This window comes from Phoca vitulina, unplaced genomic scaffold (assembly GCF_004348235.1).
Source record: "Phoca vitulina isolate PV1807 unplaced genomic scaffold, GSC_HSeal_1.0 scaffold37, whole genome shotgun sequence".
NCBI classification, from domain to species: Eukaryota; Metazoa; Chordata; class Mammalia; order Carnivora; family Phocidae; genus Phoca; species Phoca vitulina.
Window position 1 is genome coordinate 2685152 of NW_022589740.1, and position 21527 is coordinate 2706678.

The 21527-nt window shown below is 45.8% G+C and overlaps 1 long non-coding RNA gene across 1 annotated transcript; it reads right to left on the reverse strand.

Annotated features, from left to right (window-relative positions):
• Positions 1–6471: 6471 nt before the first annotated feature.
• On the reverse strand, positions 6472–21387 carry LOC116646735. Its single transcript, XR_004302197.1, has 4 exons — positions 21169–21387; positions 16822–16955; positions 8148–8465; positions 6472–6559 (listed from the first exon to the last, which is right to left on the reverse strand). It is a non-coding gene; the product is annotated as an uncharacterized LOC116646735 (long non-coding RNA).
• Between the last annotated feature and the right edge of the window lie 140 nt (positions 21388–21527).

Genomic DNA, 21527 nt, shown 5'->3' on the forward strand with positions numbered 1-21527 from the left:
GCAAGGTGTGGGCCAGGGGCTTCCCCGTGGCCGCGGCCCGTGGCCTCGCCCTTCAGAAGGGCTTTGGGCTTCCCACATGGCGGCCAGCTCTGAAGACCACAGAGGCGGAGGCGGCCGGCCTCGCTCAGGCTGAGCCCCCCGCCCGGGTTGTGTTGGTTCCAGAGTGTCAGCCCAGACCCTGGGCGGGAGGGGACCGCGTGAGGACACAGGAACGGAGGCGTGCTCTTCGGGAGCCACCTTCGCAGAGCGGATGCTACCACACACACTATCAGTTCCCACAGCAAAAACATCAGAAATCACCTCAATGTCGACCAACAGGGGAAAGTCTAAGTGGACGCACCCCTACGGAGCACATGAACTTGTAACACAGAGCACGTGTGCTATGTTAACAGCGATATTGGGGGGACACGCATATCGATCTATGCGTCTCTCTCAGGACACCGCACTGCGGTGCAGGACGGTGAGGGAGAGCCGAATGCACGGACAGACACGCCTGAAGACGTGTTCAGCTAGAAAAGGAAGTCACAGGACAATCAAAGCAAGCTTGGAGCTTTGCCAAGCCCCTGTGGCTGGCGCCTTCTCCAGCTCGGCCGCCCAAGCTTTCTCATCGGCCTGTCGTTTGCCGCAGCTCCGTGCACCTGTGGATCGGGACAGTGACTGCGACACCTTCTCAACACACCTCTCTTCTCGCCGGAGGAGCTCCGGGTCAGCCACACAAAGACAGCCCCGCACGTGGGTCTCCCAGGGGGCCCCGGACGCGCGTCTCTGGGCCGGGGGCGCCTGGAGAAGTTCCCCCAGCTCTGTGCCCTCCCTGGTGGCTGTCAGGCTGCGAGGGGGTGAGACTTTGCAAGGCGGAGGGCGGGACACGAGAATAGGGACCAATGAAGGCTCCACAAAGCTCCTGTTCTACTCCAGTGTCTTTCTGCTCTGACTGAGGCTTGGCTGCTTGTCTTGCAGAAGTGCTTCCTACGTTTAGGGTTTGCCACAGGCCTTTGGTTAGCTTCCAGCGTTCTTAGAAAGTTGACTCTGAGAATTTTGCCAGTTTTCTCATTGTCTTTATGGAGCAGAGAATTTTCAGATGTCCTCACTCTACCGTTTCCTCTGACCTGGAAATCACCTCTAGCAGGATTTCACCACGACCTCTCCACAAAGGCTCCCCGTGACAGGGTCTTCCGTGGTTTCCGTGGTTCTGATTTCAGCAGTCAATTATAAGTCCTAATCTTCTTTATCAGTAGCCTTTGACCTTCACCTTTTGGGAACCCTTTCTCAGTTGGCTTCCTAAACATCCCCTGGTTTCCTTCCGACCATGCTGGCCACTCTGTTTTCACCTCCTTTTCTGTTTCCTCTCCTCTCCCTAACTTCTAAATGTCGGGACATCTCATTCCCTGGGGGATGGCAGGCAGTCTTGTGTCTGAAAATGCCCACTGTAGACTGAGCATCTCAGCTAGGTCCCTCCCCTAAACACCGCTGTCATAGGCCCAATGACACACTCAACATTTCCACTCGAATTTATCAGGGGCACATCCAACTTAAGCTGCCCTAAACACAGCAGCTGCCCTTTTCCCCCGGCCCACTCCTTCTAGTCCTTCCCATCTCTGCAAGCATCACTCGGGCCAGAGACTTCTAGGTCATCCCTGACTCCTCATTTTCTCCTACGTCAAATCCATCAGAAGACATGTTGGCTCTCTCTTCAGAATACAGCTTCCAACAAATCAATTTTTACGAACTCTACCACGGTCCGGGCCTCCATTAACTCAAAGCTGAATTAGCATAATGAGATGAGAGCCAGGATGACACCCACCAACTTCCTCTGCAATAGTCCCCATCTGCAGAAAAAGCAAACATCTCTCCAGGGGTTCACAGATTCCACATGATCTGCTCTCCAGGGACCCTCTGCTCCTACGAACCTCCCTGTCCCTCCTTCCTCACTGGCTTCCTTAGTCCCCAACAGCCTGGGCCCCGTATCGCTGCCTCCTGGAATAGTCTGATGGAGAGGCTGCGTGGCACGCTTCTCCACCTCCTCCAGGTTCTCCTCAAACATCCCCTTCTCTGTTGCGCCTTCCCTGAAACCCTGTTCTCATAGCCAACCATTCCCATCTCCCTCGGCTGCTCTATGTTGTCTCCTTAGCATGTATCACTACTTATAATTCTACATGTTTTACTTATTTTTAATAAGTATTTACTCAATATTCGACTCCCCACCTGAGTTGGCCCAAATGTTCCTGGTTTTGTTTTTGTGTTCAGACTTCATCCCTTCTCTTCCTTAAGACTTTGTCTGGGAGCCCTGGTGTAGCTTACAGCATCCTGCCTATGAGGGGAGGGAGAAACGTCCTCGGGTCCGCACGGCCTCGGGACTCGTACCTCAATTGGTCTTCACCTCCTGAATCAGGGCTCTGACATTCCACAGATGTGTGCACAGTTCCTTTGCTGGAGCTCATGGGAACTCCTTCTACCCTGCTACACAAGAATGTATGATTTATTCATCTCTTAGGGGGTGTAGATTATACAAACAATGGAGTATGCCACAAATTCCAGCCCTGCTCCTGTCAGTATTTGTTTGAGGGTCTGATGCCACATCATAAAAATGATATGAAAAGTAACAACTAAAATTTATCGGGACTAGTTGAAACAGTAAGATTGAGAACTTGTTGAAATAATAAAACACAAAGCGTTTTTCTTTTTAAGGAGGGAAAGAAATTTAGTGTTCACGTGGGATGGAAACTGAATCCTTTTTGGTAAATCTTGATCTAACTAACGTAGCAAAGTTATATACCAGGATGCACACCATCCTTAAAATTGAGTGCACTCTTGAGTTAAACATTTCCTGAATTGCCACATATAGCAATTCCCACTGCCCTGTTGTAAATGGACTACTTAACAGTGAGGTAAGGTTAAATAAATGAATATACAAACAGCACTCAGAATGGTGCCCAGCAAACTGTAAGCACCATATATGTAAGCAATTATGATTCATTACAGAGCACAAAGCCGTGTGTTACATTAGGCGTTTTTACTTTCTACATGAAAAAAAATAGTTTATAGTAACATCACCCTGTAAATTTACCAATTTTATCCCAGCAGCTTTTTGAGAACTTTTTGAGGCTTAAATGAACATGCATTGTTGAAACCATGAAGAATCTATACTAACATGCAGTTGAATTTCCTGATTGTGTTGCCTTTTAGGCAGGCATTTCACATTTTCCAGCATAACCTTTCCTTTTTTTTTTTAAGATTTTATTTACTTGACAGAGAGAGAACAAGAGAGCACAAGCAGGGGGAGCAGCAGAGGGAGAGGGAGAAGCAGGCTCCCGCTGAGCAGGGAGCCCAATGTGGGGCTCGATCCCAGGACCCTGGGATCGTGACATGAGCTGAAGGCAGACGCTTAACCAAATGAGTCACCCAGGCGCCCCAGCTTAACCTTTCCTACCTGAAGCTTGTCAAAGGCTAATTTGAGCAGAGAATTTTTGTTTGTTTTCTTCTTGTTTTTAAAGATTTTATTTATTTAGAGAGCAGGTGTGAATGTAGGGAGAGGCAGAAGGAGAGAGAGAGAGAGAGAGAGAGAGAGAGAACCTCAAGCAGACTCCACGCTGAGCACAGAGCCTGACAAAGGTCTTGATCTCATCCTCCTGAGGTCATGACCTGAGCCGAAACCAAAAGTCAGACACTCAGCTGACTGTGCCACCCAGGCGCCCCTGCTTTCTTGTTTTGTTGTTACCATGTAGATTACGAGAATGGACTTTGGATCAGACCATCCGGGCTCTAAGACTATGTGACAGAACAATTCGTGGAGTTTAAAACATATGTAGAAGTAAAATATGTGACAACAACTGAATAAAGAATAAATAGAAGAAAGAAGGGAAAATGGAAGTGTAGTATTACGAAGTTCTCATACTATACATGAAGTGTAATGCCACTTGTAAGGACATGGTGATGAATTAAAGATGAATACTATAAACCCTAAAGCAACCACTAACATAACAAAACAAAGAGCTGTAACTCATTAGCCAATGAAAGAGATCAAGTAGAATCATAAAAAACATTCATTTAATCCTAAAGAAGCCAAAAAAAGACAGAAAAGGGAATAAAAAGCTTATGGGACAAGTAGAAAACAAAGAGCAAGATGCCGGACAATCATAATAAGTGTGCCTAACACCATGATTAACAGTCAGAGATCATCAGATTACTTGAAAGACAAACACCAAAGCTCATTCTGAAGGAAATAAATTGAATGACCCTATATTTATTAAAGAAATTGAAATTGTAGTTGAAACTTCCTCCCAAAGAAAATGCCAAACCCAGATGAGTTTGTTGGTGAATTCCACAAAATATTTAAGGAAGAAATAACAGCACTTCTATACATGGTCGTCTATGTCTATACATAAAATTGAAAAGGAGGAAATATTCTCAGCTCAATTTATGAGGCCATCGTCACCATGATACTAAAACAATATGAAGGCATTGCAAGAAAACAAAACTACAGACCCATATCTCCTAGGAACTAGATGTAAAATATTCTAAGTCATATTTGAGCAGATCAAATCCTATAGATACAAAAAGGCTATACATCATGACCACATGGAGTTTACCCCAGGAGTGCAGGTTTTGCTACGGGTGCCCCTGGCCACTCTGTCCCCATAGAACATCATGGTCTTACCCCCAAATCCACTGCCATCTTTTCCTGAGGGTCTGTTACTTTCTCCACTTACTTATCGTTACATAACAAGCCACCCCAAAACTTAGTGGCTTATAACAACCATTTGACTTTTTAAAACATTTTATTTATTTTTTAAGTAAACTCTACCACCCAATGTGGGGCTCGAACTCATGACCCCGAGATCAAGAGTGACATGCTCTACTGGCTGAGCCAGCCAGGTGCCTCCAACCATTTGATTTTAAGCAATAATTTAAAAAAAACAGCTATTGGTTTTTAAACAACCATTTGATTTTGCTCATGGTTGTCGGTCAGGAATTTTGGAAGACCTCAACTGGTTAGTCAGTCTCTGAGCTATGCAGGGTCAACAAGGGTGCCTGAGGCTTGGCATTTCCTTCCAGATGCCTTCTCTACTCAGCATGTCTCCATGCTTGTGGGCCTTTCTTGCCCTTTCTTTTCACATGGTGTCTTCCTCTCTGGGACGTCTTCACTCAGTTTGGGTTTTTCGTAGCTCGATGGCCTTGGGGGAGTCTGACATACATGCCCGCTCAGGGCTTCAAGATGGTAAGATAACGTCTACTGGTCTTAAAGGCTATGCCTGGATTTGATGTAGCTTCACATCTGCCACACTCTTGGTGATAGACTATCAAAGAATACTCTTCTGGAGAAGTATCAAAGAATTTGTGGCCATCTTGAACCCACTGTCTACATTTACCCCACTTCTGGTACTAATTTATGTGTTACTTAGGGCTTATTTGCTTATTCCCTAAGGAAATAAAAATTTGTATGGAAGGATATCTCCACTACCTCTCAAACTAGCAGAGCCCTGACCTGCTATAGTTTCCTTCCTTGCTTAGGAGCCAAAATTCACTCCTTTTAGTTCCTCAAATACTGAATCCATTATCTATTGTAAAACACAGCATCCCAAAACAGTTTAATGGCTTAAAGCAGCAATGGTTCATTGTTCATGTTTCCGTGGCTGGGTGGGTAGGTCTTCGCCTGGTTTTTCCTAGTTTACCTGGGCAGGGAGGTCCCAGATGACCTCACTCTCACATACTAGCTACAGGCTGGGGCACCTTAGTTCCCTTCTGTCCAACTCGGGCTAGACTGCGTGGTCTCCTGGTTCCACCAGGGTGACAGCAAGAGCTACAAGTCCTCTTGGCTCTGGATTTGGCATTCTGTTACTGCTGAGGAAGCGACCCTCTACTGATCAGAGCAGATCACACGGCCAACCGAGATTCCTGGGGTGGAGGAACAGACTCCACACCCAGATGGGGAGAGGCAACAGGACACAGGCACCACTGGACACAGGGACGTGTGATTCACTGAGGCTACTGTCATCAGTCTCCTGCAAATACCAAGAGGGGATGCCACCCTCTTTAGTAAATAATGGAGCTTAGTTGCCTTGACTGAGTCCAGACTTTCAAAACCCAAGTGAAGACAACTACCGAATCACAGGGTCAGGATACTTCCTCAAAGATTAACCTTTTGTCTGCTCCCTTCAGCAATGTGATGACTCACTCTGGGACCATGAAGGTCTTACTATGGGAAGCACACAGAAACCTGTTCCTTTAATTCCAGACTGACAAATCAGAAAAGAAACAAATTTCAAAAAAAACGTAAGGACCTCTATCTGGAAATTGGAGTTAGATCCAAAACAAGGGCCATGGGAAAGTCAAATCTACCTTCTGAGTGATCTTTGAATGTAAAAGTAGAGCAAAGAAGGCGCCCACCTTTATAATAAAAATATCAATGTGTTTCATAAATGCTCATTTTGGGAAACCTGCATAATCCAAAAAAGGGGGCACAGAGTGGAAAATAAAGATTACCTTTAACACTGCTGTCATGCAAAACCAACACCTCTTTCTTTCCAGCATGTGACTTTCCAGAATCTTTTAAATGCTCCCTCTTCATTATGTCAATAAAAAGGAAAAGGAAAATAAAATCAGAAAAAAGAACACAGAGGCCTCTGAGGAAAATATGCAAGAAGTTAAATTTGAGTTGGAGGGAAATAACTCACTGAAAAAAATTTTTTTTAAATAGCTTTTTTAGGATACAATTCATACGCTATACAATTCACTCATTTAAAGTGTACGACTCGGGGAGGCCTGGTTGGCTCAGTCAGTTAAATGTCTGCCTTCGGCTTGGGTCACGATCTCGGGGTCTTGGGATCAAGCCCCGCACTGGGCTCCCCGCTGAGCTGGGAGCCTGCTTCTCCTTCTCCCTCTATCTCCCCACCCCCTGCTTGTGCTCTGTCTCTCTCTCTTTTTTGTTAAAGATTTTATTTATTTATTTTACAGAGAAAGAGATAGCAAGAGCCGGAACACAAGCAGGGGGAGTGGGAGAAGGAGAAGCAGGCTTCCCGCTGAGCAGGGAGCCCGATGTGGGACTCGATCCCAGGACCCTGGCATCATGACCTGAGCCGAAGGCAGATGCTTAATGACTGAGCCCCCCAGGCATCCTCTCTCTCTCTCTCAAATAAATAAATAAAATCTTGAAAAAAATAAAATAAAAAAATAAAGTGTACTACTCGGTGTCTTTTAGTATGTTCACAGAATTGTGAATATATCACCCTCAAAATGGAATTTTATTTTTTTTATTTTTTTTTATTTTTTTAAAGATTTTATTTGACAGAGAGAGACACAGCAAGAGAGGGAACACAAGCAGGGGGAGTGGGAGAGGGAGAAGCAGGCTGCCCGCGGAGCAGGGAGCCCAATGCAGGGCTCAGTCCCAGGACCCTGGGACCATGACCTGAGCTGAAGGCAGACGCCCAACGACTGAGCCACCCAGGCGCCCCTCACAATGGAATTTTAAAATGTTGGTCTCCCCTAAAAGAAACCCTCCCAGCCCCATTTCCCCCCAAAACTCACAGCCCTAGGCAACTGCTAATCTACTTTCTGCCTAGAGGGATTGGTCTATTCTGGAACTTCAAATAAATTAGTGAAATCCTACAATATGTGGTCATTTACGACCAGCTTCTTTCACTTAGCAGAATGTCTGCAAGGTCCTCCACACTGGGACACATATCAGCACCCCATTTCTTATCACTGTTGACTCATTTTCCCTTTGATGGATATGCCACATTCTGTTTGTCCACCCATCAGCTGACAGGCATTTGGGTACTCACTGAAATTTTAAAATTAATTCTAAGCTCGTTTTTAAATATGTTGACCAGCAAGCTATCTATATTGTCAATTATTTTTAAAAATCTTTAAAAGGTTTTGAACACCACAAAAGTAATATGGGCCCTGAGAAACTGAAACACTGCAAAAGTGCAGGCGAAAGACACTGAAAGTCTCCCTATGTCCCCCAAACCCCTTTTCTTCCCAGAAATGAACCCCCTATTTCTAGTGTTTTTGTCTAAAGCTTTTCCCTCTGCATTTGCAAACACATATACGTACACATAATCCTCACTATTCGTGGAGTCCATATTTGCAAATCTTTCTAGGAACTAAAATTTATCTGTGACCCCAACATCCATACTTGTGACACTTACCACATCATTTTTGGACATCAGTGCAGCCGCAAAAAATGTGTCATCTACTCGCACGTCCCCAGCTGAGGTCAAACAGGTGATGCTCTGCCTTCTTGTTCCTGCTCACACTGCACACAAATGTCCTCTACATGGTCTGCTTCCTGCCATGTTTTTCTCATTCTTGGGCATTTGCTGGTGATTTCTCTGCTGAAAATCCCCCCAAGCATGGTGCTGACGTGTTGTCTTGTGCTCCTAAGCCCAGGAAGGCTGTGATGGTCCCGTGGAGAAAACACGTGCGTCGGATAAGCTTCCTTCAGGTGTGAGTGTCGGTCCTGCTGGCTGTGAGTGCAATATTCATGAATCAACAATGTATTTTAAATAAGGTGCCTTTAAATGGAAACACAGGTAAAACAAGGTTATATATTGAGCAGTTGTGACCAGACTCTCGCAGGAACCTAAATCTATTTCTTGGCTTTATAGAACGGGATTATTATGAGTAATGAGAGTTGAGTGCATATGTATGTAATTTCACATATAATTTTTCCCAAAACTGCATCGTATGATACATTGCTTTCCAACTTTATTTTTTTAAACTAATGCATCATGGAGCCATTTTCATATCAGTACATGTAGATCAAATGAAATCCTTAACACAAAGAGCAATCTGTAGTCAAATCCAGCCTGTGGTTGCTGCCTTTCTCCTTTCTTTCTTTTTCTTTTTTTCTTCCTTCCTTCCTTTTTCTTTCTTCTTTCTTCTTTCTTCCTTCCTTCCTTCCTTCCTTTCTTTTTCTTCAATCTCTACACCCAATGTGGGGCTGGAACTCATCACCCCAAGATCAAGGGTTGCATGCTCTTCAGACAGAGCCAGCCAGGTGCCCCTGGACTGCTGCTTCTTTTCATAAAGTTTTACTGAACCACTGCCATGTTCATTAATTTCAGTACTGCCTATGGCTACTTCTACTTTCTAATGTCAGAGTTGAGAAGTTGCAAAAGAGACTGTAAGCATGGCACCCTAAACCTAAAATATTTACTATCTGGCCCTTTACAGAAAAAAACTCACCAAACTCTGCTTCAGAAAGTTACAGAAGATTCTGTGGTATGGATACTCAACATTTCATTTGGTTGTTTCTCTGAGGGTATATAGGTCCCTTATCACTGTTTGCTATTTTAATTCATACGGCATGGCCCATTGTCAATATTTATTTGTGTGAATAACAGACGCAAATATTTCTGTCAGAAGCGGGATTGCTATTTAAATGTGTATGTGTGTTTAAATGTTTGAGAGATCTTGGCAAATAATCTCCCAAATAGTTCATATGTTTATACTTCTACGGGAGTCTATTTCCTTTTGCCTTTACCAAAACTAGATTATCAAAATAAATGTTGACCAAAATGATGGGGGAAGAAATGGTTTCTCGTTGTTTCACTCGGCTTTTCCCTGAAAAATAATGAGGAAAAATCTGTTATTTTTCCATATTCATAATTTCACCACTACCGCTTCGGCAAAGATACACTTCTTGTAATTTTGAGAATAAACGTACTTGTTTACTCTTACCTTTCAAGACAAACTCACTAGTGTTTTTGTTGCCTTTGCCTTTGAACTATCTTCAACCCTTTTTTTACCTCTTTCTCCCGTATTTCACTGAAATAATTGGCAGTTGCGGTTCCAGATTTGCTTTTATTTTAAAAACCAACAATGTATGCTTCCACTTTTTTGGGAATCCTTATTCGACAACTGAAGTCCACTTGATAGCCATTTCATCATAGACATGCTTCTAATGTCATTATGTATCTTGGCTCACCATTTTTCTTTGATTTGTGTGTCATCCTTTTCCTGACTGCTTTTCCATTGTTTTGGAGTATGTCCTCAAGTAATTTTTTCAGAAGGGCTACAAGAGTGTGTGCTGGACATTGTTGTTTGGCAATCCAGTAGTCACATTCCCTTCTTTCTCTCTAAGAAAACCTGCGTTGTTCAGGTATTTACCCCTCTTCTGCTTAGAGCACATGACTCAGGGTAAGTAACCCCCATTCCCGGTTGGTGGATTGATCTAAGACAATCAGCACATGTTATGCTGTGTAGGGCACAAACAGCCTGGATCAGTCCAATGAGATTGAAGAGAAGTACTACTATCCTGTTGCTGGAAGTCAAGTTTCCCCTCTTTCTCTTCTGATACACATAAATGAGGAAACTTGACAACCTCGTGGGAGCAAGTCTTAGAATGAAGCCAGTGCTAATGACAGTGGAATGGAGAGATGGACAGACAGGAACGGGGTCTCCATGCATCATCTGGCTCTGAAGCAAGTCTATGTGACATCGACCCTCTCTCTGGGGCTCTTGTTACTTGCAATAAAAAAACCAACTTTGCCTTTATTTTCCCTCATTCTGTGTTGATATTTTGGGTGGGTACAGCAGTCCAGGTTCAAAATAATTTCCCCTGAAGAAGGAAAGCATTGTTCCCTTTTCCTCAAGTGTCAGATGTAGCATCAGATAGAGCCCGCAGGCTAATTCTTATTGTTTATGAAACAAACTGTGTTCCCGCTTTGAAAGTTTTGGGGTTTCCTCTTTATCCTTGGTATTAGCAGTTTCTCCTACTTGTACCTAGATGAGTATCTTTTAAACATTTCTTCTTGGCACTTGGTGGGTTCTTTATATCTCAAAACTTGAGTTTATATTCATCTCTAGGAAATTTTCTTACATTATTTTTTATTGTTTCCTACCTGTGTATTGACTTTATTTTATTCTTCAGAGAATCCAATAGATGTTTGACTCCTCTATATATTTTTAGATAGTTTTCTTAAGTTTTCTCTAATTTGTGAAATCCTAGGTTTTACCTTACAGACCACAAATAATTCCCTTTGCCTATGTTAAATCAACAATTTGAAACTTCAAATGAAATTTTCAGTTATAATAATCATTCATATACATAATTTTAGATACACAAAATTTTTAAAAATTCTAGCAACTTTTGCTTTGATTGCTCCTTTTTCATAGCAGCCCATTCTTGTCTTATTGTTACAGTACGCACTTGGATCTAAGGATGGTGATTCCTTTTTTTTAAAAAAGATTTTATTTATTTATTTTGACAGAGAGAGAGAGAGAGAGCAGAAGCAGGGGGAGGTGCAGAGGGAGAAGCAGACTCCCCAAAGAGCAGGGAGCCAGACGTGGGGCTCGATCCCAGGACCCTGGGATCACGACCTGAGCCGAAGGCAGACGCTTAACCAACTGAGCCACCCAGGCGCCCCTAAGGATGGTGATTCCAAGTCACATTGGCCTCTGTGTCAGCTACCACCTTCTTGTTTGAGATTAGGGACAATATTTCAATCCTCTGGTGTTGTTTTTTATCAAGTCCGTGGATTTGTCATTGAAAAGTAAGTTTCCTCTCATTTCAGTGGGATTCGTGAAGGAAGAAATACTGTGCTCAGGACTCAATCTTAGACTGGGGACCCTACAGTGCCTTGACCAACTCATGGCTTTTTCAAGTCCTTCCTGTGCTTGGCATCCGAAGCTTAGGAGGGAAATGTGTTTGGACAAGGGTCAATTGGTTAAAGACTGAACTTTCACTAGAATTTTCTCAGGAAAAATAAGAAAAGATTCTTGTTTATATTTGTTATTATCTTATCTAGAGAACATCTGGAAAACATTGTCACAAACTCACTCCATTTGTATTGTTTTTCCAAGAAGTAAAAAAATAAAAGGAAATTCCAAATGACAGTGTTTTCCTTTGCAGAGCCAAATATTATTATACTTCTCTCCTTATTATAAACATATTTGGCTCTGTACATAGACAAGTATCGATAGAGCTTTCAACGCTTGGTAAGCCAGGGTGGTAGTGGGTATACACTTGCAGGTTGTTGAATGTAACAATCGCTACCTTTGTTAATCAAGTGTTCCGTGAGGACCTCCCACGTATGTAACATGGTGCCTCAGAATGCGGGACGTACAGCATTTAAACGTGGCTCCTGCCTGCAAAGAACGTATGGTTCAGTTGGTGGGGATAATATGAACGGTCCTGGTGTAGTTTGAGATAATGAAGCATGTGGTTCTGACAATAAGAGATCAGCAATGGGGCGTCTGGGTGGGTCAGTTGGTTAAGCGTTTGCCCTCGGCTCAGTTCATGATCCCGGAGTCCCAGGATTGAGCCTCGCATCGGGCTCCCTGCTTGGCGGGGAGTCTGCTTCTCCCACTTCCTCTGCTCCTCCCCACTCGAGCTCTATCTCTCTCTCACTCACTCTCTCTCTCAAATAAATAAATAAAATCTTAAAAAAAATAAGGGATCAGCAGAGACTCAGAGCCCTAGGGTACCAAAGATGCGAAGGTTCTTAGGCAGGTCCTTGGAGGCTGACCAGGCATCTCTTCACCTGTGCTGTGTCCTGCTGGTCAGAAGCGGGTCCCTGGTCCCACCCACACACAGGGCCATGTCTACTGTGCTTGTGACTGTAGACTCTGCCTGCAGGAGAGAGATGACCTCTGTATAAAGCAGAGTACAGAGGATGGAGGTGTGGGACCACGAGAAGACATGTCAGGCCAGGCACGGGGACGGCATGCAGCTCTGGACAGGGAGAGGAGACACAGGACCGATGGCCTGGAAGCTTGCCTGGGTGTGGGAGGTGGCCCATGGCTTCATGTGATGAGAAGAAATCATGAGAAATATCCACGGGGATCTCCTACTGTGTCCTTGCCCAAAACATTTTATTTTATTTTATTTTATTATTATTTTTTTTATTAAAGATTTTATTTACTTGACAGAGAGAGACACAGCGAGAGAGGGAACACAAGCAGGGGGAGTGGGAGAGGGAGAAGCAGGCTTCCCGCGGAGCGGGGAGCCCGATGCAGGGCTCGATCCCAGGACTCTGGGATCATGACCTGAGCTGAAGGCAGACGCTTAATAACTGAGCCACCCAGGCGCCCCTGCCCAAAACATTTGAACTCAAATCTCATCAGACCTTCCCACATAACTCCAGTTATAGGAAATATGGGGACAGAGGAGCCACGGAATGACACCAGCAGGAAACAATCTGAGAAAATCTGTAAAGTGAGACAGACACTTTTCATGACAGCTGTCTGGGCTCTCCAACAGGACAATGTCACACAGAAATAAGGGGAGAGGGATAAAAACACAATGCAATGCTTGGATCGTGGTTCTAAAAAAGCAACTATAGGAGACATTTGGGGTGGGCAATGGGGTAATTTGGATATGGATTGGGCATTAGATTATATTAGGAAATTTTTAATATGATCATGCTATCATGGTCATAGAGGAGAAAATCCTTATTTCTTGGAAGTGTAGGATGGTGTATTCCATAGCAAATGGCATGAGAACTGTTACCTATTTGATAATGGTTCAGAAAAAATATATACACAGCCTTATGTTGGAAGGTCATAGGAGAAAAAACAAAATGTACTAAGACCTGGGGATTTGACTGTACTCTCAAGCAGGCTTTCCTATACATTCCAAAAAGCATCTTCCTTCCAAAAAGCGCTGTCTTAGTCAAGCTGTGTACCTCCCCTCAAACTACCATAGTGCTCTGCTCAGAGCAACTGCTCCATGATCTCTTGCTTCAGAGATTATTCAAAAGACACTAGGCCACCTTTGGGCTAAAAATGGCTTCAATAAAGAAGGGCTTAATTTTCTTGCAGAACAAGAAGTCTGGGATAGCAGTGGTCAGCATGGGCTCAGCTGCCCCATGATGCCCTCCAGAATCCTAGATCTTCCTATGTCCCCGCTCCTCCCCACTAGGAGCAGCGGGTCTCAGATTCACGCTTGCTGCCTGCCTCCTATCTCCACTGGCTCAGGGTCCGTCAGTGGGAGAAGAAGGGGAACAGGGTGGCACTGGTCACAGTCCCTCCCACGGGTCTTTACGGATACTTTCCACTTTGGCCATAACTGGCCCCATGGACCACTGAACCAGAGGGGACCCTCCCCCCCCCAGGGGTGAGCTAAAGAGCAGGGGTTGTGATTTGGGGCTGGGAGTGGCTAATGTATAGGTTTTATGTCCAAGCATCTCCTACAATATCTAAATATATCTAGCAAGTGGATTTCTTTAGCAGGTATTTATGTACAACGAAAGGAAAACAAAACGTTTTTTAAAACTTAATTTGGAAAGTGATCGAATTTAGTGCAGATGGAGCATTCCTTCCTCCCACTAGCATTTAACAAGCCCCCAACTACACAGCAAGCCTTGGGCTGAAAACCCGAGAGCCAAGGATGAAGGAGAGATGCTTCCCAGCCTCAGGAAGGTGAGGGTACAACAGTGGGGACAGGAGTGGAATAAGAAGTGAGGGTGTCAGGTGGAGAGGAGCCTATCAAAGAAACACAAGCAGGCAGAGATAAACCAGCCAGGGGGTGGGCCAGATTTAGAGAAAACTCAGCATAAGGGAAGGCCTGGTGACCAGGCCAGTGGGCTGCCAGCGGCTTGATGGGACCACTCTCATGAGGGTTCGTTCACGCTCTTCAGCGGGTTTCCATTTCTCAGCCGCGTGGAAAATGTGCAGGACGTGGACTCAGCAGTCTATTTCTGGCTTTGCTGATGATGAGCTGCATGTGATCCAGTCTGACATTGAACTCAGGGAGCCCCACACTTATCACCAGCATCTGAGAACACGTCGCATCCCGTGCGGACGTGCGCTTCGCGCGCCAGCGCTTCGCCGTGGGGGTGGGAGGTGCAGCCGTCGGCCGGCACTCGCTATACCGTTTTGCGGAACAGGCCAGACGCAGCTCATGGGGGCGAATCTGTGCCTGGAGATCACATGGGGGTGTGATGGCAGAGCGCCCGGCGGTCTTGGAGCAGCAAGGCCGGGCCACGCAGAGCAAGCCCGCTTCCCGCATCCCCGAGCCGGCGATTCCTGGGGCTTCCCAGTGAGGAGCAGGCCCCCAAACAGACCGCTCCCCACAGGAGAAGACCTGAAGTCAGGAAGGAGTCAAATAACTGCATCTGCCAAACTGAGAGAGAGAGATTGCAGGCTGTCATCGCTGCTCTAACTTAAAAACTTTTTTCTTAATAGAAAGTCTTCGCCTCTCCTTTTTTGGTCACTTAAGCTCTTTTGCTGGTGGTTTAAAAATGTCCTTTATTCCATGACATTATACGAGAGGCGCTTTTGGAGCCATAGTTTAGTTATAAATGAGTCCCGCACAACTGTTTTTTATTTCCATTTTGTTTCACTGACTGAGAATGTAAATTGAACTTTAGTGCTATTGTGCTTTGTTCTGCCTCTCTTTGTGGAAATGTGTTCTGAATTAAAGCCCACGAATAAACCAGAGTGGTCCCAAATATTGCCCTTCAGCTTTGGAATGGCCTGTGAGCCACGAACAGATAGAGAATGTGCTTTTATGAGCCCCAGATGGCGCGGTGGGTGTCACGGACGTCTTTATGTGGAGAGGTCACAGGTTCAGTCTCCATCTGGAGCCGGCCCAGAGCCACTCCAGATCTAAGGGAGTCAGGATGGATCCTGGGCAAGGACACGGTGCCTCGTCCCCCTCGGCAAGCAGCCTCCGTCGGGCCCGGGTCACCGGCCTCGCCCTGGACACGGGCCCTGTCGTGGGAGCCTCTGCGCTGCTCCGCTGGGGACCTCGAGGCACCCTCTCACTTGCTCCTGGAGCAAGAAGGGGCGCTCCCAGGGTATTTTCCGGTCACCCCAGGGCTGTAGTCCTTGCAGAGGGAATAAATAGAAGTTTCGGAGACTGTCCTCTGCCATCCAGCCCTAGCAGCCGTCAACTTGCAAAACCCAAACCCTGTCCCGGTCCCCCCTGCCCCCGGCCCTTGGCAGCCTTGACTCAGGGACTCCAGCTAGTCCTCTGGGTACAAGCTGCTGAGAAACCCTCCTCCCTCTCTCCCCAGCCTCCTGAGCCTGGCGCACCAGCAAACACTGTCTCCCCTTGGGGCAGACGCCCGGGGTCAGGCCTTGTCTGACGGGTGTCTGGGGGAAGCAGGGGGTGCCTGGCTCACTGTGGCTTCTGCAGATTTCCAGATCCAGCCACCGGCTCTCCTGCCTCCCTGCTCTCCTGCCGCGGCCGCTCAGATCTGCCTGTGGGTGGGGCTGGACCGAGGGTATGGAGAGAAAGCCACCGGAAAGAGAGAGAAAACCCCTTTCTCCAGCCAGCTGTAGCCGAGTGGAACTGGAATTTGGATCTCTGACTGTCTTATTTGTCAACTGGCTCAGAACTCAGGAAAAGAGAAGGGGTGTTCCTTGTGGGGCCCCCGCCCCAAACTCTGCACGGGCCTGAGAACATGGCACAGGTTGCCCAAGAGCGCTGGCCCTTTGCTTCCAGCGACTGGGCTCGTCTGGCTCGTCACACTGAGCACATTTGCAGCAAGGACAGCACCCCGTGCCGGCCTGCCCTTCTCGGTGCGGTGTGCCTCTCAGGGTCACCGGGTCGGGCTGTCTGACCCTCCGTGAGGGTGCCCTGGGTCCCCTGGGTCGGGTTGTGTGTCGGGGTCCCCACTGTGCGTCAGCAGGAGAGGGGGATTATTCTCAGACACTGCAAATGCCCCGTTTCTCCTCAGATCTCCTCCCCGTCCTCCTAATTTCCCCCCCTCTCGGAGGACCTTGCCTCTAACAATTATTGCTTGGGGTTTTCTACTTCCCTTGTTCCTTCGATCTTCATTAACTGGGATTCATCTGTGAGAAAGGGCTGTTCCCGCTTCCCGCACTTACTGACCTGTAATTCAAGCCTGTGTCTGCACAGTATGGACTCACCGATACTTCTTTTATTCTGAGGGTCAGACTCTGTTGTCCTAATTCTGCTGCTTGTCTCCCTCCTGGGGTGCGTAAGTGATGGCAGAATGGCCCTAAAGTGGAGATGGCCTGTGTCTCACTCCGATGGGGGTCCCCTGCAAAAGTCACCAGACATTTTCTAACATCTTACTTAATAGACTATCCTACCCATTTATCTTGATTTAATGATCACATTTATTCGTCATGTAAATATGGTTTGGTACTCAGGGGAGGCTTTGCCTGGTTTTTGAGGGAATCAAACATGTGCTTGACCAACTGTGAGGGCTCATTAAACACTAATCACTATTATTATTGTTGTTCATGTCACTCGAGTGCAATATAGTTATAAATAGGACAATTTATGAAGATGCGGAAATTCAGAAAAATCATCTATGTAAAATTATTATTACTATTACCTTGTGTTTAAGTGTTAAGTGAACCAGCGCCCGGCTAGCTCAGTCGGTAGAGCATGAGACTCTTAAGTGTTAAGTGGACCATCTTCAAATGTTTCTTTTTTAAAGAATGCTCCTCTCAGGCACCTGGTTGGCTGGCTCAGAGGGGAGAGCAGGCAACTCTTGATCTTGGGGTCATGAGTTCAAGCCCCACATTGGGCATGGAGCTTACTTAAAAATAAATAAATAAAATAATATTAAAAACAGACTGCCCCTCTACTCCCTGAACTAACTCTGTCACTAGTTAGGTTACTACTTTCAAGTCTTAATAATAATTTGTCTGTTACTTCTGTGCAGCAGGATCAAGGGTGATTTTGTACTTGATACTTTCTTTAAAGGCTTTTAGGTGTATTCCCTCTATTATAATAAAATGTTACTTAAAATACAATGTTACCCTTACGCCCTGGTCCAAACCCAGTAGAAATCTCACTCTGCTGCAGAGACAGGATGCTTCTTCCCGCTCGATGTTGCCCGTGGGCACACACACCTGTTTGTTTACACGTCAGAATGGTGTTAGGGAGATTATTTTGTTAGCTTGTAAAATACACATAATTTTATTCATCGTTCTCCTTTTTTAAATAGTAGCACCAGAAAAACATGATCTGTTAAAATTTCCCCAAATCAGTAAAGAATTTTAATTTACTTATGTTTTGGCTTTGGGAGAACAGGACTGCTTAAGCAAGCTCCCTCCAGACGCTGTGGGCCAGGCGCTGGATTACATTAAACAAGCTCAGTTTCCCTACCTAAGTGTAACTGTATAGGAGTGGTAGTGCTGCACTAAAACAGCATGTGTTCACCAGGCTCTGCTAAAACTGAATGGATCTTTAACCAAAGTGGGTTTAATTCAGAAAACTTTCTACAGAAGTAAACTTTGAAAGCATTGCTATCCAGGAAAACATTCAGAATAAGGCCGCGCATCCCGATTTCTAGCTGAGATGGAAGGAGCCTAGTGGCTGTAAGCAGTCATGCTAGGTAAAGCCCACCGGAGGGGCTGACACTGGGAAGTCCCCTGCCAGGGGCCCGGTGCCAGGGCCTCACACATTCGGGTCCTGCAGCAAAGCTCATGGAAGTCCCCAGAGCCCTCCCATGCAAGAATCTCCAGGCTGTTTACCTGCTTAATGAAAGGTAATGCCCCTGCCCGGGGGGAAGGCTGGTGGGATGGGGGTGGAGGGAAGAGCAAGGGACCCTCCCCACCGAAGGCATCGGGACATGCCACCCTAAATCATGCCACGTTGTCATATTGATTATTTTGAGCTAAAGGAAATTGAGAAACAGCAGATGCGGGAAGGGCTCTCTGACCTCCTTTCCACCTAAAAGCAGGTCATCAAACTTCTGCGATGAAGTGCCCGGCTTGTACCAAGAAGAGAATATTGTCATCAGCTGAGACCAAGAGTCAACACTGACTCAGATCCGCACAAACAGGCCTTTACCGAGACAACCCTTGCCTTCCATTGGTTTCCCCCATATATTTATCTCCCACAATTTGCCACTTTCCTAGAAGCATAAACCCCTTTCCCTTTGTCTTGTCTCCACAACTGGTTGCTCTTTGTTGAAAACGGTATATAAAGTTCTCAGACCTAAGCATTTCTTTGGGGTTTTCATTTCATTTCTGTAAGGCCTCGCATATAGATATGAAATAAACCTTTTTCTCCCGTGAATCTCTTTGTTTTGGGGTTTTTTTGTGGGCAGTTTAAACTGCAGAGCCCTAGACACTGAACCTAAGAGGCTGCAGGAACACAGATTGTTTTTTTCCTTCCCCTAGACCACCTATTGACTCTCTTTTATTCACGCAAGTAAAACTCACTCAAGGAGTCCCAGAAGCTGGGGACACTGAAACTCTCTTTACTAAAGAAGTTAAAAAAAAAAAAAAAAAGTTACATCTGTCGTTTTTGTGGGGGAGCTTAAGATTCAGACCGGTGGTATGTTTGGTAAATGAACCATCTTTGAGAGGATGAGCCTCTTTGAGAACCTGCTGGAAGCCATGGCAGAAAGTCGGCAGGTGTCCAGCTGTGAGTCAGGAGAGTGGGTGGTCCCTCCTGACAGCCTCCAGAGCTGGTTCTTGCTAACCTAGGGGAGAGCGTCAGGGAACGCGGCCTGGGGCACTGTGGGGTTGGCAGGACTGTGGCCCACGCCCCAGGTCTGGATCGATGGCTCCTCTCACCTTGGTGAGGGCCCCGACCAGTCATTCTTCAGAAACTCAAGATGTCCTTGCAGTGGCTGGGGCTTATCAGCCCCTTTCCAGCGATCTCTCACAAGCCGGCCTAAGCCTACTCTAAACAACATTCCTTTTTTTTAACTGAACAGTTGGGAGTGCTCCTCCCAGTAGAGGCAGGAGCAGAAAGAGTAGCTTTGTCTTGTTTACCCATTCCAAGACGTCTTGCGCAAGTGTCCTAGGCAGTTTGTTTCTCGGGTTTCTCGTACGTAAAACTGGGGTAACCATAGTATCTTTTGCATACAGTTGTTGTGAAGAGTGGATGAGCTAACATGTGTAAAACTGAAAACTGTCCCGGTCCCGGGGAGTGCTATCTACATACCATTATGTATTTACATGTATCAGTGATACATTATCATTCAGGGATCAATGGACTCAGGGATCTCTAAGCTTCCCCTGCTCTGAGGATCCATGAGTCATAATGACATGAAAGCTATCTCCGTATACTAATCGACCACCCTGTTGACACGCTTTATTTCACTGAACGCCCTGAACAATCCTCTGACTCAGGCTATATCACCCCATTAGACAGAGGGGAGACCAAACTCGGGCAACATGCATCAGATCACACACCAGTGGGTTCAGTCTCGACGACAACACAGCCAGAATGCAAACCCTCACCTGCCTGCATCACAGAGTGGGAGAAGTTATTTGCAACACAGAGAACAAGGGAATGGTATCAGAATACAAAAGAAAGCTCACACATCAGAAAGGGAAGAGACAACAAAGTATGTAACCCGAATGGACAGTTCCTGCAAGAAACCCACAGGCAAATAAGTCTGGATAAATGCTCAGCTCACTGGGTATCAACAAGTGCAAATTAAAACCACAATGAGATACCACTGAATATCCATCAGTAGTGCTAATTAGGACAGGGGGAAGTAGGGATTCTCTCTGCTATAGGCAACTGATAGTCTTTCTGAGCTGCAAAGATATCCTCCCACTATCTCCTAACTTCCCATACCGCTGCTGAGAAGTCCTATGCTACTATTGTTCCTGATTCTTTGCATGTGTATTTTAAGATGCTTTGGGTAGCAAGGGACTGCAAGGGAGAAAAAAACTTTTCATCCACCCTCTTACGTTCTTGGACTGCGGTTTACAAATTAAATCAACGAAAAGATTAACAGGACAAAAGGCACACAAACTTTATTTGATGTTAATCTTAATTTTTACATGTACACGAAGCTCTTTGTAGAAAAGAAGTAAACACCCAAGGAGGTGGATAGACCTGGAGGCTTATACATAATAAATTATATATGTGACTTATATGTGATAACTTGTACAGACACAGCTGGACAGAGGAAATAGGTTTGGGCTTCTAGTGGCAGTAAATTATGGGAAGGTAACAATATGGGGGAATGTACTGGGAGATAAGGGTCATTTAGTAAGCTCTGTTTATGCAGACTCATGTTGGTAACACCTCCACCTCTAGTCAGAAATGTTGTTCCTCCCTTGCTGGTTATAGTAGAGGGGGACACCTTCACAAAGGGAAATTCATGCCCTTTTTTCAGGAACATAGGGGGAGTACAGAGAGGTTTTCCTACATCTGCAGCTTCTCAATTGCTTTCAGCTCAAAAATAATCCTTACGTCCATGTGGCACATTTGGGGTGTCATGTTCCAATCCTCCTCAGAACATAATATCTGTCTAAAAACGACATGAGTACCTTGACTGTTCCATTAGGGGGAGGTCTGGAAGGAAGCAATCCTGAGGTTGGTTTGGCACCTCTCCATGCTCATCAAGGGCCCAGGCACCTTCCGGCAATCCACTCCTCCATCTCCAGCATGTCAGCCATGGATGGCGCTCTTCATTGGGATAAGATGGTTGCATCAGCTCCAAACCTCACATCCTGAGTCACAAGGAGAGGAGCAATAAGATGAAACCATTCTCAGCAGATGTGTCCCTGTATTTCCTTGCTCAGGGCCAGGCCACACCACACCCAGTCCAGCACCTGGCCAAGGGGTCCTAGATGACCTTGTGGGCCCCATCATGACTCCTCCCACAGGAGGGGCCATACGGCAGGCC